This window comes from Canis lupus, chromosome 1, assembly GCF_048164855.1.
Source record: "Canis lupus baileyi chromosome 1, mCanLup2.hap1, whole genome shotgun sequence".
Lineage (NCBI taxonomy): Eukaryota > Metazoa > Chordata > Mammalia > Carnivora > Canidae > Canis > Canis lupus.
Genome location: NC_132838.1, coordinates 28,187,609 through 28,207,223, shown reverse-complemented (window position 1 = coordinate 28,207,223; position 19,615 = coordinate 28,187,609). Strand labels below are relative to the sequence as shown.

The 19,615-nt window shown below is 37.9% G+C and overlaps 1 long non-coding RNA gene across 6 annotated transcripts in view; it reads left to right on the top strand.

Moving 5' to 3' along the window:
* LOC140632364 (uncharacterized) overlaps nucleotides 1-19,213 on the top strand; it is a 107,663-nt gene extending 88,450 nt beyond the window's left edge. For 3 of the 6 annotated variants that reach the window (XR_012029929.1, XR_012029911.1, XR_012029902.1), the window contains 2 exons: nucleotides 16,552-16,619; nucleotides 18,725-19,213. This is a non-coding gene — a long non-coding RNA (uncharacterized lncRNA). Of the gene's footprint in view, nucleotides 1-1,620; nucleotides 1,777-16,551; nucleotides 16,620-18,724 lie in introns of those variants that run through there. The other 3 variants (XR_012029922.1, XR_012029921.1, XR_012029930.1) reach the window with 2 other exon arrangements.
* The last annotated feature ends 402 nt before the right edge of the window (nucleotides 19,214-19,615 follow it).

Sequence of the window (19,615 nt, the reverse complement as noted above, 5' to 3'; positions counted from 1 at the left end):
CATTTCTCATTCTGGTGTTGTTGTTGTTTTTTTAATTGGAGTTCAATTTCCCGACATATGGGATAACACCCAGTGCTCATCCCGCCAAGTGCCCCCCTCAGTGCCCGTCACTCAGTCACCCCAACTCCCCGCCCACCTCCCTTTCCACTACCCCTTATTCGTTTCCCGGAGTTAGGAGTCCCTCATGATGTATTGTCACCCTCACTGATATTTTCACTCATTTTCTCTCCTTTACCCTTTATTCCCTTTCACTATTTTTTATATTCCCCAAATGAATGAGACCATATAATGTTTGTCCTTCTCCAATCGACTTATGTCACTCAGCATAATACCCTCCAGTTCCATCCATGTCGAAGCAAATGGTGGGTATTTGTCATTTCTAATGGCTGAGTAATGCAGCCATTTTGGTTTTTGAGGCTTCTTTAATTTTTCTTAGCTAATGTAGCTAAAGCGTTGCCAATTTTATTTTATCTTTTAAAAAGAGCTGCCATTACTTTCAGTGTTATATTATTATTTATTATGGTCCCTTTTATTTTTTCTGATTTGTCATTGTTATTTCTTTCCTGTACTAAATTTTAGCTAAGTTTAATCATAAGCCATCTTGTTTTATAGCACAGAACAACCTCTGACTATAAGAAGACAGTTTATAGCCACAATAATAATAAATATAGAATTATTCTGAAAAAAATCTTATTTTAAGATAGCCACTGCAGCCTTCTTATATCTCTGTTTTCATGGTACTTTTCCTTTTGATCTCTTCAATTTCAATCCACTTCTGTCTTTATATTTAAAGTGCAGCTCTTCCAGATAGTATATGTTTGGGTCATGCTTTTTTTAAAATCCATTCTATCTGTATATTGTAATTGAAGTGCTTAGACCTTTATTTATTAATATGTTTGTAATTGGATGTGTCATTTTATTATTTGTTTTCTATTTGTCTTTTCTGTATTTTGTTCCTCTGTTCCCTCTTCCTGATTTTTCTTATTTTTCAGAATTACACTTCTTTTTCTTTTTTAAGATTTTATTTATTTATTCATGAGAGAGACACACACACACAGAGGCAGAGACATAGGCAGAGAGAGAAGCAGGCTCCCTACAGGGAGCCCGATGTGGGACTTGATCCTGGGACTCTAGGATCATGCCCTGGGCTGAAGGCAGGCACTCAACCACTGAGCCACTCAGGCGTCCCACATTTTATTTTTCTTATTGGCTTTTTAGCTGTACATCTTTGCATTATTCATGTTCGTGGTTGTTCTAGGGATTGCAATATATATATCCCTAATTTGTCAGAGTTCACATACATTTATGCATTAAAGCTTCATATAAAATATAGAAAATGTACAACTATACAAGGTCCATATTGACATATTCTGATCCTTTATATTATAGTTATTATATATATTACAACTATATTATATATAGTTATTATATATATTCAGTTATTATATATAGTATGTGGTTACAAACCACATAAGATAATGATATATTTTGCTTTAAACAGTGATATTGATTATAAAGAAATTAAGATGAAAAAGCAAAAATCAAGTCTTTTCTGTTTACTCAGACTGATGCTCTTCTGTGACCATTTCTGATGTTCTTCATTCTTATTTGTGGATCCAGGTTTCCATCACTTATCATTTTTTCCTTCAGAACTCCAGCCTCAAGGGTTTCTTGCTGTGAAGATCTGCTTGGACTATGTACTCTTATTTAATTTCTCTTCATTTGAGAATGTCTTTATTTCTCCATTAATAAAGTATATGGAATTTTGGGTTGAAACTTTTCTTTCAGCACTTTAAAGATGTTGTCTCATTATATTAATTGGTTGGAATAATTAAGTTCTAGTCTCCTAGCAAGAATTGATAATTACATAATGTGATAGAGGTGCTAATTATCACTACAATGGCAATCATGCTCCATTATACAAATATATCAAGTTAACATATTGTACACACTAAATTTACACAATGTTATATGTCAAATATATTACAACTAAAATAAAAAGATGTTGTACTCTCTGCTGGCCTCCATAGTTTCTCAAAGATATTGACTATTAATTGAATTAAATAGTTCTCTCACATGTAAAGTGTTCTTTTCCCCTCTTACCACTTTCTAGATTTGCTCTTTATATTTGGCTTTCATTACTTTGACTTTACTGATATCTGTTTCTGCAAATTCGCTTTGGCAAGAAACAAAACTTTATGCTAAACAACAGCCAATATTGATTCCTTTACTGGCTAGAAAATAAAACATATGGGGTGAGGCCAGGTTCAAAGGAGAATTTTATTAAAACTTTAAAGAGCAGATAATTTAAATGCTATTGAGATTGTCCAAAGCAGAATCTTTATATGAAGCAAATATAGCATTGATACCAAAATCTAATTTAAAGTTTAACATAAAAAAACTATAGATCAATATCACATATGATTATAATCAGAATCTAACAATACATTAAAAAAAGTCACCATCATAACCAAGTTAGTTTTGCTCCATGATTACTCAACATCAGGAAATAAATTAATATAATTTGTCAAATTTAATGATGTTTAAGGAGAAACTCCATAAATCATTTCTGCAAATATAAAGATATTTGACACCTCTATCTTTGTAACAGCACTATTTACAATAACTGAGATATAGAAGCAGCTTAAGTGTCCATTGATTGATGAGTGGATAAAGATATGATATATATTTTCTATTTATATATATAAAATATGTAGTGGAATATTATTCAGCCATAAAAAGAGGACATAAACAAAAGGTTCACAGAAAAAATAAATTTAAATGTCCCTTATAGATGTGACAATATATTGTCATACTCATGATAAGAGGTTGAATATTAAAATCAAGATAACATTTGTCCTCTATTGAATTTGCCAAATCCAAATGTTTGATGCACACTCACTTGACAAGGTTATAGAGAAACAGATACTCTTACACATTACTGGAGGAGAATAAAATATTACAACTCTTAAGGAAGGGAGATTGGAAATATCTATCAACATTACAGATACGTTTACTTTTTAAGTCAAGAAAACCTGTCTCAGAATCTGGCCTTTGGTTACAGTACAAAAACAAAATTGCATATGCAAAAGGATGCTGCTTGCAGCATTGCTTGCAATAGAAGAGACTGTACAGCAACCAGTAAACTGAATAAAATCTAACACATTCACCCAAAGAAAAAGAAAACACTAATTTGAAAAGATAAATGCACCTCTATGTTTATTGCAGCATTATTTACAATATCTAAGATAGAGAAGCATCCCAAATATCCATGGGTAGATGAATGGAGAAACAGGGTGTATATATGTACAATGTATACATATGTATATGTATAGGGTGTAGGTATGTACAATGAAATCAATAGAAAAAATAGAATAAAACTTTGCCATTTGTTACAACATGAATGGACATAGAGGGTACCTTGCTGAGTGAAATAAGTCAGAGAAAGGCAAATACCATATGATTTCACTTATTTGTAGAATCAAAAACAGAACAAAGAGCAAACAACAAACAGACTCATAAATACAGAAACAAACTGGTGGTTGCCAGAGGGGGCCTGGCAAGGGATGAGCAGAACTGGTAAAGGGGACTAAGAGGCACAAATATCCAGTTATAAAATAATGAAGTTATGGAGATGAGAAGTACAGCATAGGGAATATAGTCAATAATATTGTAATAACGGTGTATGGTGATAGACTACACTCACTGTGGTGAGCACCGAGTAATGTATAGAATTGTCAAATTGTTGTAGTGCACACTTGAAAGCAATATAACATTGTATGTCAACTATACTTCAATAATTAATATTAAAAAAATAAACTCCTAGATCTTTGCTTAGTAAAAAAAAAAAAAAGAAAGAAAGAAAACCCTAACACATTCATATATTGGAATACCATGCATCTATCAAGGTAAGGAGGATTTCTACATACTGCTATGGAGAAATCTCTAGAATACATTAAGTGAAAAATAAGCAAAATAAAGAACAGTAAATTCTATCTTTTTAATAAGAAAAAGGATGAGAATATTTATTCATATGTGCATAATGAAATAATATAAACAGAAACTCAATGACGACTTAGAGTGGACCAGAGGGCAGGAGTGGGTGTGGACAAGGAGAGCACAATGCTGCTCAGTGTACATTCTTACATGATTCTGATTTTTGAGCCATGTTTAAAAAAATTTTGAAGAGAAATGCAAGAAGATCCAGGGAAACAGAAAAATGTTGTAATCTGGCAACATATAGAAGTTTCTGTCCTACGGTTCTCTGAGGTGGTAGCATGTGGGGGAATCTTGCCTGCCAGGAAGGTGGGACTGGGTCTGGGGGGCCAATGTTCATAGGGGTGGCAGCTGGGTTCCAAGCCATTTAGAACAGTCAGAGCATTAGCCCAGTTTATCTTGGCCTTCAGCATGGCCTGATTCCACTCATTGTCTTGGCTCTCTAAGGTGGTTGCTCGGGTCATGGAATTGCCTTGGGAAAAGAAGTAATAGGTTATCCAGACCTCCAGCTTCCTCTCTGTGTAACCTGGCCCTGTGAAGGTCTCAAGGAAAAATTAGCAAGTGTTTCCACCACTTTTCTTTGAAGGGCCTTTCTATAATTACCTTTTTTCTCTCAGGAAGACAGTTCCATTGCACCTCATCTATATTTGGGTTTCCTAATTCCATTGGAGATTTTATGAAAATAGTTTGGACAATGCAAATAATTATCCTCTTTGCTGACGTTTCAATGAGGGAAAGATTCTTAAATGATTCCTTTAACCAGAACTTAAGTTGGATATGGAGGCACACCCACAAACATTTCCCTTGGTAAACTCAGAGACACAGAGTAGAGGGTTCACCCGCGTTGTGCTTGCAGAAGCATATTGATCTTTCTGGGCAATGGGACCAAAGAACCACTCGTTCTGGAGTCTTCCTTCAGCTTTGAGCCCAGCATCACTTTTGTTTGTTTGTTTGTTTTTTTAAAGATTTTATTTATTTGACAGAGAGAGAGAGAGAGAACGCTGGAGAGAGAGAGAGAGAGAGAGAGCTCCACAGGGAGCCCAATGTGGGGCTCGATTCCAGGACTCTAGGATCATGACCTGAGCTGAAGGCAAACACTTAACTGACTGAGCCCCCCAGGCGCCCCCCAGCATCACCTTTGAATAGGCCATATCCTCTATTACCCATAGCAGTGGAAAGCAATATTGGAGCTGACAGAACCTATAGAGCTGTCCCAGGGCCAGGGAGCTGATGTCCCTGGGGCCACATAAAAGTACCATCCACCCAGACTCAAACTATGCAGCAGAGAGAAGAGGAACAGTCTTCCTCTCTCTGTGCCAGTGGTTTGAGGGTAACCGTGGAGAATATACTCACGTTGTGGAAGTCTGGAGGCAATTGGTTAAGATGACTTGAGTGTGATAGGCAGAGAGAGGCCTCAGTATTATTTTTATGAATGAATGTTCCCTCAGGACATATGACCAGAGGGAGGGAGGTTCTTCCCAATGCAATTGGATATGAGACCAAGAGAATAAACAAGGAGGGGCAATGAAAATACATGTACAGGTGTACAAAATCCCTCTGCGTCCCAGTCACTGTGGCCTCTAGCTCCTTGCTACTAGAAGTGTGGTCTATAGGCCAGCAGCCTTGAGCAGCCTTGACCTCACTAGGGAGCTTGTTAGACATGCAGAGCTTTGAAGAGCTTCAGACCTGTCTCCAGATCTGCTGAATTAGAACCTGCATTTTCACAAGATCCCCAGGTGATTTGCATGCATCTCGAAGCTGGAGAAGTGCTGCTCTGATGTGCAGGTAGAGGCAGGTGGAGGCTCAGTCTCCCCAAGCTCTGCCTTTTAGGCACTCTTGTATGTTAGACACCTCCCTGGCTGGGAGTCTTGGTCTACTCCATAGGTGCCTGTCCCTGTTATGGGAGCCACTGAAGCCATAGGATGGGATAAACACCCTTCTGTTACCATCCTGTCTACACAGTTGGCCCAAAGTAGAAACACCAAACATTTAAATAAAGCAAGTGCCTTTATTTTAAACATCAACTTTATTTTAAAAATCAACTTTTTCTAAAGTGGTAGGGTAATGAAGTGCTATCTAGAGAAGTGAAGAAAAAGACTGTTTGCATAATATAATTATGAAAATTCTAATTCGAAACACTCCCTAAAATAGGAGAGGACAAGTCAAAATTCTTAGCCTCTTACACCGCACCTCTTTCAAGATTCTCCTCTGCAATTCTGTCCACCTGGACAGGTGGGGTGGGAGGCTCTCATCTTCCCTTTACCCCTGAAATGAGCCAGGCTTGTGATATTCTTTTCAAAGTTGTGGATTTCAGTTGACCAGTAAGTGATGTTAGTGACTCAAAAGCCCCTTGTCAGTGGTGGAGATGATCTGATTTGTGGCTTTGCTTTCACACGATTGTGAGCTGCAAACAGATGAGGCCTCTAAGTAGGGGTCTTATTAAAATAGCCTGTCTTGGAGAAGGTAGTTCAGTGTGAAGGATAAGAGCACTTTATGGTGCTAGACCCCCTGGGGTCCAACCCTAGCTCTAGTGAGATCAGCACCTGGTAAGCATTGGGTAAGTACCTGCTATCATTATGGGAGTGCAAATAATTTCTGAAAATGTTTCAGAATGGTGTTGCCTTGTGAATTTAAAGAGCAATTTGTCATGATTAGCTTGGCGTCTGGTGCAGATATACAAACAGTAAAAATAACAGTTATGCTTAAGAACTGCAAAACTCTCTGAGCTATGTAGAAAAGAAGTCAATATTTCTTGGTGCTTCTTCCTCAACCCCAATCTCCTGACTTCACATGGAAGCATCTGAGCATCATGAATTGCTTTGAGAATTGACACTGCTTTCCCATTGTTTCAATTATCATTTCACTATGACAGTGCTCCTTTCCTATTGCAAACATTTGTCAAATGGGGCATCGTTGTTAATTTCCTTTTTAAAAATGATGGTGGAATAGTGGAGTTGGCATGAAATAATTCCATATAATTGTATAACTCTAAGGAATAGAATCAAGGACTCAAAAGAGCTATATATGGATTGGCAGAGAATTTTGGCATTGGTGTGTCTATTTTGAAAGATATGCTAATTGTAATAAGGTCTTTTTTGTTCAAGGGTACTTAAAATAGCTCTCAGTAAATTTGGGATTATTGAGAATAATATTCTAGAGTCACTAGATAGTCTGTGTGGCTAGTCAGTCCTGGGATGGTGTCCTGCGGTGTTTATCTGCTAGCATGGCTTCAGGAATCATTGCCAAGCTGTTTAGTTTAGTCTGGATATTAAGAAGATGGGAATCTTATCTTGAAATGTATCAAAACTTATAAAAATAGGGAAATTTTTATCATCACCTCAGGTGGAATTTGTGTGCTAGAACTCACCAAAAGAGAGAGAGAGAGAGAGATTTATCATAGCCGGTAAAATTTTTGTGTGGGTCTAGAACAACTTTAGATTTTCTATGAAATTTAGAAAGTTTTTTTTTTTTTTTTGGTCTTTAAAGTGGAGGGCTAGGAAGTGCAATCTAAAGTTGTAGCAAAAAAAAAAAAAGCTCGTTTTTTAGCAAAAAAAAAAAGGGGGGGGGTCATTATTATTTCTTCCAGATTTTCATTCTGCATCATTCATTCTTCAAATATTTATTACTGTGTATCAGTGGTCTCAGGGAATCCAATGAATAATGTACTTATGTTCTCTGTCCATTTGGAAGCAACTGGTTTGCCATGGCTTGAGAGGGATAAGTATAGGGTGGCCTGGAATTTGGGGGCTAAATAACAGGTACATGATGGTATAATTAACTGAGCTAGAATAAACCAAAGATGACAAGACTTTGGGGTGGAGGATGAAGAAGGGAAATCAAGAATTCTATTTTTCACATATTAAGTTTGAGATGTTCATGAAACTTTCAAGTGAAAGGTCATAAAGACAGCTGAATATGTGAAGCTAGAGATGATATTTGATGGAGAAAGTAATGGGTTCATTATCACATTTAAAGCATTTAAAGCAATGGAACTGAACAACATGCTAAAGAAAAAGTATGTAGAAAGAAAAGAGATCCCCAAACTAAAATCTGAGCAGCCCTAAAATTTAGAACTTGGCCAAGTACAGTAGCTCAATAATACCTAGGAAGCCAATGACAATTGTTGGATAATGTTTAGGATGTTTTGTTTTGAGTTTGCTCCTTTGGAATTTAAAAATATTGGCCTTTAAAAAAAAAGATTTTATTTATTTATTCATGAGAGACACAGATTGAGAGAGAAAAAGAGAGAGAGAGAGAGGCAGAGACACAGGCAAAAGGAGAAGCAGGCTCCATGCAGGAAGCCCAACATGGGACTCAACCTTGGGTCCCCAGGATCAGGCCCTGGGCTGAAGGCAGCGCTAAACCGCTGAGCCACCTGGGCAATCCCAGTATTGGCCTTTTTGGAGCAACACAGAACAAGTTTGTTTCTTTTCAAGTAGATGAAGAAGTCTCCTTGCATGTTTTCTATTGGGCTTCTCTCTTTTAGTCTAGAAATATCCAAATGCCCTAGAACATGGCTAAGAAGCAGCCATCTCCCAAACCTTAATGTTCCAGTTTGACCAGCCAGCCATCTGCAGGACTTCTAAGCAAATGCAGAGTGATATGGAGTAAAAGGAAAACAGATGAATTACTTTCAAAACCCACTGCTGTGGTCTTAATGAACCATGACTGTGGTTATAACTAAAGCATGGAAATGGTCTTCTAGAAAAAGCCATAAGTCTAAAAGGGCACATTCTATAGTCAGTTGTGCTTCCAGCAGCTTAAAAAATATGGAGTAGGAAGGCATTCTTTGGTGACACTAAAGCAACTACATACTAGCTGGACTTTCACTGTAATTAAGACAGGCTGTTCATGTTTCCTTGAGTTCATGACTCCAGCTAACTCATCTGTCTTTGTCCAGTCCTGGTTTTGATTCCCATTTCACAACTCTGATTTAATGCATTTGTTACTCAGCTATGTGATCTTGTATTTGGAATCCATTAATTGACCTTAGCATCACTCAAACTCTGTACTCAGCTCTCCATTTTGAACATATTTACTTACTACTTTGTTCAGTACTTAGGCACTTACCCTAGGCTTTGGTCTTGCTATCTCCTGACATATATAAAAAAAGTCATATGCAAAAACAGGTATGATGAGTAAAAACTCCAGCCATCAGGCAAAGGTCAGATTTTCTTCTCCTACTTTGTATGAAGCTGGTGACTTACCTGCATTGGCTTGTTTTTAGACACCTCTGCATGTTTGACAGTGCTGCTACCTAGTAATTTTTTGACCAAGAGACAGATGACTAAATAAGTGAAAAGCCTTCCAACCTACTGGGTGGTCAAGAATGGTATCCATGTGGGTACTAAGTATCTGACTAGATAATTGGTTGAGGTGATTCTTCTCAGGTTACCATGATTCAGAGCTGAATATACCTCCCTTTATAATACAGATCTTCACCCAATAATGGGACCATAAACTGGGCCCACTTCTGGTGTGGCTTTTCCCTTTGCTTTTCTATAAAGTACTCTGTCATTGAACCTCCTCCTAAGGATATCATCTACCTTCTTCTTCTTCTTCTCTAAGCAATGGTTTTCAAACCCTGGATATACCAGACTAATCAGGAAGAGCCTTTAAAATATATGTCAGATATTCTTTAAGAGATTTTAATTCAGTAGTTCTCCAGTGAGGCCAGAACTCAACATTTTCTAAAGCTCGTTCTGAAGTTTTCTAAACCTAAGTAACCAGGTTTGGGAACCACACTTGCAAAGAATCCAAGTCAAGGCATAAGGTCATGGCTTTATGGGCTACATCTTCTCTCTGGTTTCACTCTATCTGGTTAACTACTATCCAGTAGTCATGTTGGTCAGTTAGTTCCCACTTTGACCATTAGTACTCTTTGGACCGTTCTGATTCTTAGGTCTTAATGGATTTACTGGTTTCTCTAGACTCTCTGATCCCAGTAATCTTTTGATTCCCTGTCTAGTTCACTGAGAGAAGTATAAAATTTGTTTCTGTAGTTTGATATGTGACAAGGTGCAGTGACTGCACTTATCAAATATCCATGTACTCTGGATATTTCTCAGCCTTCCACCCCTTCCCATGTTCCTAGTTCTATCCAAGAGATTGAGAGACACATGTAATGTGTCTTAATGGCTTAGACCATTAAGAACTGGTGTGACTTTACATCCCTCTTCTCTCTATAACAGCAATCTTGGAAGCCGCATATTGAGATGGCATCACCACAAAATGGAGGCGGAGTTTTCATCAGTGAGTTATGGATGAAGGGGAGTCTCCATGAGTCTCCATCATTGCTCTGTGTGAGCAGTAAATAATTATTCTTCTGAGCCACAAAGATTTCAGGATTAATTTGTTACTACAGCATGGCCTACCCTGCCCAAGACTAAAGAGAAACCATGACTTCTGGGTAAAATGCTTCCAAGAGAACTGAGCCCAAGCCATCACCACATACTGTCCTAATTTCTTGTTCTCTTTTCTTTCCAAATAGCACATATCCATCTACTTAATGCCGCAGAGGAAAAATCATAATAGTTATATGGGACAAAACAGCTGTGCTGAATAGTGAAGAAAGTGTACCTCTCACTTAAACAGTCATTTTAATTCAGAAAAGTCACTTTCAATCATTTTTAATTCCCTTGATGTTTACCTTAACTCTTGTACACTATGCCAAAGGTGGCATACTCAGGCAGAAAGGTGAAATGCATGAAATAGGCAGAAATAGGACAATGGACAATGGTGGGACCTCGCACATGGAGAAGAACAAATAGAAAAAGGCTAGAATGTCTAATGGTAATCCATGCAAATCAAAGAAAATAATAGCTCTACCTTAAATAAGAAACGGAAGGCCCAAATGACCTGCCATTGCAACTATGACTTGAAGCTGTAAGTACCCACAGTAATTTTTATTGGGTATAAGGGTCATTTTTTAAAAATTTTAGTATATGCATTGCAAAATACTATGCAGCTCTTAAAAATGTGATTTGAAAAGTACTAACTGGCAGGGGGAAAAAACCCAATAAATAAATATATATGTAATTAAATTAACTATATTTATATTTAAAATTACAAAAAACAGTTAATAACGTTAACATGCACTCTTAAATACCAGAATGGATGTCTCTGGGTTGTAGCATTATATTATTCTTATTGACTTTCTTTTATTTTTGTGTCTTTTCCATCTCTTCCAAAACAAGGATGTGTTGTTTTAATAATCAGGAAAAAAAATGTTACCTTAGAAATTGGAATTTAAGAATAAAGAACAAATATATAAATATATTAGCTATGAGATTTTCTAATATTTCTATTTTAGCTACATACTTTATAATATAGTATATTGTGTGTGGTGTATTTCAGTCTAGTAATGGCTATACTAAATTATATAAAAACCAACCTGGAACTGCTATTCATCTGCAAGTTCTGGTTAAGTTGAAATACATATATCTATTATACTTCATGTATTTCAGAAGGAGATTTTGCTGATTTTAATAATTATCATAGCTAACTCACAACAGAGAATAAAGCACAACTTAAAAATACACCAACATGAGTGTAGTTGTAGGTTGCAACAGACAATAAAAAAGATTCTGTGATTACAGCTACCAAAAGAATGCAAATAATGTTTTTTAAAGATTTTATTTTATTTTTTAAGATTTTATTTATTTATTCATGGGAGACATAGAGAGAGAGAAAGGCAGAGACACAGGCAGAGGGAGAAGCAGGCTCCATGCAGGGAGCCCGATGTGGGACTCGATCCTGGGACTCGATCCTGGGACTCGATCCTGGGACTCCAGGATCACACCCTGGGTAAAAGGCAGCGCTAAACCGCTGAGCCAACCAGGGATCCCCAAGAATGCAAATAATTATGAAGACTTTTGTTCTCCAAGTTTTTCCTCTGTTTATTCATTAGAATGCCTTGGCATCAGAAGTTCACAGCTGGCCTGAGATGGATTCATTAAACTCTAATTTGATTGGGACTTTTGTTTCTTTGTTCTTTGTGTCCCCAGGTGGCAACTTTGGCTGGATATTATAAATATTTGTGCCATGTCAGGTAGAGTAACATAACTTTGCCTATGAATTACGTAATCAGAACACAATTCTCAATGTTAATCCTAAAAAGGGAACTCTAGGTAATAGCACTCTTCTGTCTGCATAATCTTCAGCATGTGAATTTTACTTATAAGCACCAAAGCACTACATACACATTTATGAATGGATGATCAAATGTATATAACTTCCCAGAGCAATTAGGAATTAAATATAAGTTGCTTTTTAAAATGACATAAAAGCTCTCCTAAGTGTTTTTTATCTAAATAATTTAAAGGTTGATTGAATATAATTTGGAGGTAGATAGCAAGATAGGTGGATAGCAAGATAGGAGGAAAACATGGCAAGGAAGATCACTTGGCAGGAAAGAGGAATGCAGCCTAAGGTCAATTAGATAAGGAGAATCACAAAACCATCCGGAAAGGCTTTAAATTAGATATGAAATACAATTAAGACCCAATAAAATCTTCAAAATTGACAATCAAGTATGATTCACCTTGCTATGCTGGTAGGCAGAAGAGACTGTGGAGACAAAAGTGGCTGCTAACTAGATGCTATCACAGCAGTGGCTGCTAGGTAATCCTAGAAGCACAGATAAAGAAATGTTTGGAAATTTCCATTTTGATAAATCTACCCAGAACTTTATAATCACAAAATCACCTATGGATTAAAAAAAAAAGTTGTTCTGTCAACATACTTATAAATTTTGTAATTTCAAAAAATAAAATTGAATTTTTGTTTATGTGCTTAAAAAGCTAGGGTCTGGTCCTGGCAACAGTTAAGGTGAATAGGAAGTGAAAATTAAGACAAATATCAGGGGAGGTTTCTAGACTGTACATGTTCTGGCTGAGCCACGCAGGGATCCCCCAAGAATGCAATAGAAGGTCCCAATAGAAGATAAACTTCAGGGGCATCTGAGTGGCCCAGTGGTTGAGCATCTGCCTTTGGCTCAAGGCTTGATCCCAGAGTCTTGGGATCGAGTCCCGCATTGGGTTTCCCACAGGGAGCCTGCTTCTCCCTCTATCTGTGTCTCTGCCTCTCCCTGTGTTTCTCATGAATAAATAAATAAAATCTTTAAAAAAAAAAAAAGAATAAAAGAAGAAGAAGGTAGGCTTAAGGCTCCAGAGAGTTCTAGAATGGTGGCTTCTGAGGGCTGTGGGCACTCTCCATTCACAGTACGAGTGCAGTTCTCTTACAGGGTTCCTGACTGTATGACATCATCTGAACATATAGCCATTGGCTTCTGGAACAGCAGCCTGTTTAATGGAGACCTGCTCTATACTTAGAAGCATTTTCATTGTAATGTTTACACTGTTGGAGGTGCTTGGTTCTGTAAGTATGATCTCAGAAGCTGAATATGAAAAATGGATGCCAAACTGGCCGTCAACCTGTGAACACCCGGCAGCATCATATGATCAAAATAAGCATGAGGACAGAGTCATTTGATCTATGGAAGATGTTCTCAAGTCTGCAATGACACCAAAAAGCAAGAACTGTCCTCAACTGGAAAGAGCCAATAAATTTTATTCTAGATTCTACAGAGACACACCTATGCTTTCCATACTGTAATATGACGCCAGTGTCTAAATTTGCAATGTGGTGAAAGAAACAGAAAATGCATCTCTGTCTTAAGCTTCAGACCACTGGGGACTTGAAGGGACATCAAAGAAGCCCTTCAAGTCTCTCGAATTTTTTTTAATTTTTGGTGCTTACCATGCACTCTTGACATTAAAAAGCTTAGTTCCAGGAAGCACCTCCTGGGCCAGAAGATAAGACTTTCTTTCCCCTGAATCACATTTTCTCAAATATTTTGCAAAGCTGAGGTATAAGCCTTTTAATAGAATTATGCAAAATTTGCTCTAACTCTATATGTTTTCAAAACGAAATACTGCCTTGAAGAGACGCTGTATTTGCAATGTCCACGTCAGGCAAGGAAAGCTGGAAATAGGAGGCGGTGAGGGGGACAACATTGTCACCCCAAACTTGGGCTTCATTCACCACTAAGGTTATTTTGTGCAAACTTAAAGCGGCATCTCCTTCTGAAAGGTCAAACTTGCTAGATGGAAATGCTGACCAGTCAGTAGAGGATTATCCTCTTGGCAGGAGAAACCCAGCTCGAATGCACCTCACTCCTGATTTGAACTGTCTGGATGATGGGATAAACACATCTAAGGCACAAACCAGGGCAATGACCTCAGGGAGGCAAAGGGACGTGCATCCCTCCCTGAAATGGAGATGCAAGAGTAAATTTGTAAAAGGACCATGGCTCCTTGTGAAATAATCTTCTATTTCCTAGTTTTCCCTCTTGAAATAATGGAAGACATTTTCTTTGAAATGAAACTTAGGGAAAGATGACTGTAAATTATTTCTTCCAGTGTGAGACACACTTAGCATTTCAGAACTGGATAAGACTCTTTGTTTAACAGATTAGTATATTTGTGCCTGGAAGATAGTATCACAGAGAAGCACAGCAAATGCTCTGATTCTGCAATTTTTAGGCCTTCTGCATGTGGGTGGAACACAGTCACCTATTTGAAATAACCCCAGACTCAAGGACACCGTCTTATCATTGCAGTAACTGGTTGGAACTAAATGGCTGATGGAAAGCAGTATTTGGGGGGCTCAGGTAATAGAGCAACAAGAAGACGATGTTTAGGTTTGAGACAGAGCATCTGCTGTTCTACGCCTAAAAGTTGCTGATTTGAGGCCCTCTTCTCCCCTAGAAGTGGCTCTTGAGAGAGGAGTGTTTGGCAAAGCACTTTCAGGACCAAAAAAAAAAAAAAAAAGGCACAAGAGAAGGGCAGCACACGGGGACCTCTGCCAAGTTTTGATTTTGACCTCGATTCAGCTTTCTGAAGGTCTCTAGCTAAAGATGACATTTACTGCCACAAAGCCATTTCCTAATAACGTGGCCTGAGCTGAAAATCCAATTCCAATCACCTTTCAACAATCTATTTTTATATTAACAAACACAGATGACAAAACCCTGAACTTCCAGCCCTTTCTCTGTCCCAAAGTCATGCCTGTCTGCCTGCTTTGGTGCCACTGCCTGCCCGACCTGCCCTTGGCAGCAGCCCAGGGCCCAGCGGCGGTGAGGTGAGTCCCTCGCCCACAGCCCAGAGGTTGTTTGCTGCCATGTGTCTGTGCAATGTGCACACTCAGCTAGCACCTCTGCCAAGGAGTTAAAGTCGGGAACCGACAGTTTCAACTACGTAAGCTGGATTTCAAAATAAAGTTCCTGTGCTTCTGGACCCTCTGAGTGTTCCGAGCCCAGGTGAGCTTTACTGTCACCCTCACGGCTGGCTGCGTGTCCCTCCTCTTGCGAGCTGCTAGATATTTACCCAGGGTTAAAATGGACATCCGTGGGTCAGCAGAAGTGGAGGAGTTTCTTTCTTGATTTATTTGTTCTTATTCTTGTTCAATATGATTAGAAGCCACCTCTCCGCAGCTGCTCCATAATTTGTACCATGTTTGCTTCTGGGATTTTTTCTAATAGTGCTGTTCCATGGAATAGCATTAATATTATGAAAAAGGGATCACTTTTTGCAGTTTAGCATGAAGTGGATGGTGTCTTATTATAAAAATTGCTGAAGGCTACGACGCGTAGGTAATTGGTTAATCCATGTAAAGTTTAACCTTGGCATATTTTTCCCTAGAGGAAATTTTTATATAGGCGGAAAGACAAATAGGAAAAATTAAATCAAACCCAAAACATACCTACTGACCGAATTCTGATCAGAATAGCAATATCCTTTCCTTGCTGCTGATATATTTCTAAAAAAAAAAAAAGGTGACTTCCCACTTTGGACTAAAATGATGTCAGGTTATACAAAGAAAATGTATAGCTCTTCATCGGGTTTTTGGTTCATTTTGTTTTTACAACCCCCCATCCCATTCCCTTCCCCAATTAACAGGTTCTTCATAGGCACAGATAAACTGTATGTTCTTTTCCAAGAAATTTCTGCAACAGGGTTTTTGGATGGGGTCATATTACGACTCTAAATATGAATAACACAGCAGAGGGGAAAAAAAAGAACGGCATGCTGGTAGTATGGGTATTAGCTTGCGGTTTTGAAACTAGCTAACTATGCATAGACCCTGGGTACAGTTCAGACATGACTCTGATGCTCTATCCAGTTCATACTGGTTTGGTTCCTGAGTTAAAAGTGCTGAGAAAACAAACAAGCAAACAAACTAGTCTCCTGATTGGCTGCTTTTCTGGGGCATCATCATAGAAGGGCAGGAATGACAAGGGAGACAGGATCTGGCCTCAGGGAAAAAAGATCAATCATATATGAAATATGCATTTTGACTATACTGTAAATATGACTATAAATGTGAGTGATTAAGCATATCATTTTCAAACTCTGCAGTTTCCAGAATTTTAAATTTCAGCATAATAGATTCAGAGTAAACCATTGGCCTTTGCACTTATCATCTTATAATGTGCATTTGATCTTAGAAATATTAAATATTGGCTTTTTCTTTATTTTCTGCCTCCCTTTCTAGAGCTAAGAAGTAAGGAACCTTGATTTGCTTCATTTACTCCTCCAGCTCTAGACCTGGACCAGTGCCAGGTACACAGTTGTTACTCAATAAATGTGTGTTGAATAAGTATTGATTCTTCTCTTTTATTTCTCTGTTTCATGAAGCTGGTTGGTGATTGGTAACTTCTGAAATAATACTCTATCATCCCATATTCACTAATGACCAAAAGCAAAATCTCTACTTTTTTATTTCAACATATAGTACAGACTGCTAACATCTTGTGGATTTTAATATCATAGCTTGAAATGAGTTGAGACCCCTTTCTAATTTGGAGAGTTGCTGCTTGGTTATCAATTTAACTGCTTATGAGATTATTGGTTTCTTGAATGGAGGCCAGAAATAACACTGAAATAGAATACTCTTTCCAAAGTTCTCTTATAAATGCACCATCCAATTAAAGAAAGCTGAGAAAACATGACTTCAAAGTGCTTTCAAGCAAGTGAAGTCAAGTTTTGTACACAAATGGAGTGCTGCTTTTATTTCACATAGGAATGTGTATCTGCTTTTAATATAATGTTGATAGGAAAATCTTGTTACTGCTGAAAAGAAACAACGAATGTCCTCTAACAACTTGCAAACCTCAGCCAGTATGTTCTGGGCTCCTGGACTAGTGGGCCTAGCTAAGTCTCAGATGCTGTGTTTTCTAAACAAAGCAGATACCTGCGGCTTCTAATTCAGTAGACAAAAGTAGGGTGGAGAAATCAGAAATGCTTATAATCATGCCATGTGATTTGTATGCAAGTTATCTGCAGATTTCACTTTGAAAAAAATTTAAAGATTTTAAAAAAGAAACAAGATTTCATTTTCCTTTTGAGCTCAGCTCCCATAGATTGAATTCAGGTATCTGGCTGCCAAACAGATACCTATATGTATTGATTATAAGTAAAGCAAAATGGCCAAAAGACTATTAGAACATGCTTATACAATTCTACAAATTTTCATCTTTTTTATTATTCAATAGAACCAATTCTATTACTTAATGTTCAATTTCCTATTATTCTATTATTCAATAGAAGCTTTTGTTTAAGACAATGCTACAAATGCTGGCAAAAGTCAAGTGTAGGAAAGAAAATCAATAAAAATATGTATTCTTCATTTGGCAAGCCACAAAATATTTTCTTACATATTATCTAATTTGATTCTCATTGTAACTCTGTAAGGAGTCAGGGCAGGTGTGTGTTAATCTAATTTTGCATATGAGCACACTGAGGTTCTCACTTGACCGGTGCCAAATAAGTAGAAACCAACAGCAGAGTGTGACCATTCCTCCTGGGACCACTCCTGCCTAGTTAAGTGCTTGTTCAACTACCCTTCAAGGATTTCCTCATTGCCTTTCGAATTCCTTGACTCTTTCTTCTCTGGAAACATTGCATGGAGAGCTCTTAGTAAAGTGTCCACCTCATGGTAACCAGGAGAAAGAGAAAGAGGGCTGGATGTTATTGTTGTAATTATGATTAAATGTGATAACGTGTGTGAAAGTGCTTTGTAAGTCACACAATATGACACATGTGCAAGTGTATGTTATTATATGCATATATATATGCATGGATGGTGATGATGATTACTATTGCTTATATGATCCTAGGCATTAAGACTTCAAAAGAGAAACTCTTGAAACTTAGAGTTATCTGAGAAAAAAAAAAGATAGCTACCAGTAAACAAATTTAGTATAAATCATAAGAGAAAAAATGGAGGAAGGAGAACATGCATAAATAAATAATACTTTTAAATACAGTAAGGAACTAGGATGCCTCGGTGGCACAGTCAGTTAAGCCTCTGACTCTTGGTTTTGGCTCAGGTTGTTATCTCCAGGTTGTGAGACTGAGCCCTGCCTTCAGCCCCAGTCCGCTCTGCACTCAGTGCAGAGTCTGCTTGAGATTTTCTCTCCCTCTCTCTGTGCCCTGCCTGCTCTGTTCTCTCTCTTTCTCAAATAAAAAATAAACAAATCTTTAAAATACATACATACATAAATAAATAGAATAAGGAACTAATTAGAGTATGCTGAGCTTTGAATAATTGCTCAAATGTGATTGAAGTTGAGTTGTAGGAGGAGACATGTGTCTTGTATCCCAAACATCTCCAAATGGCACATAAATAAATACACAGAAGCTTAGTTCTCATTTTGTTTTCTCAGGAAATTTCTCGTAATTGCATTTGAGTCTGCATGGGATGTTGAGCATTTCAGAGGAACTGCACAGTTTGGCTCCTGTGAAGTGTCCTGACTTGACCAGGTCTGAGTGTCTATCCTGAAGGCAAGGAGGCATTCCAGCAGGATCCTTTGCCTGATGACAGCCTGATAAAGTAACACAGATTGCCTCACAACCTTGTTATTGTCATCTCTTTATGTCTCCTGGTCTCTGTGCTTCATCTCTTTCCCCATAATTCCCTATTGCTGTTTGTAATCAAATCCTACCTTGGGAATGTCATACTGGAACATGAGGAGTACAACTGCCACTCCGGGCCCTTCTGCCGTGTCAGAGCATAAGGTGTTGTTTGAAATTAAATAGAATTACCAGAGTCCTTTCCATCGAATGAATGTTACCTAATGCTGGCATCAATAAATGGTGTGGTTCCTTGGTCTGACCCACTGAACAGGAATAAAGTCAACATCAACTTATCGCAAGTGCGTGTCTATGTGTATATCAGAACAACTTTGCATGGAGGTCTGAGGGGCTTGAATGACATTTTTCTCCTCTAGTTGAGTCTGAAGAAGAGAAAACAAACAAAAGAAACTTTATCCTTGCTGACAGATTGACAAATATCATGCATCTTACAGCAAATTGAGAGTCACATATGACTCCGACCCTCTACAGGTTTGTAGTCTGGATTGTATGTAACGTAATCCAGAATCTGGATCAGATAATATCTGGTGTGTTCACTTGATTTGTTGAGGGCATCAACTATCAATGCTTCATTGATCCGGACTCAAATGCCCACTCAAGAAATTCATGAAGCATAGACCCCTCTAGAAGTTTATAAATCTCTTTTGAATCCTATTATACGGTAACCACCCAACATCACATAC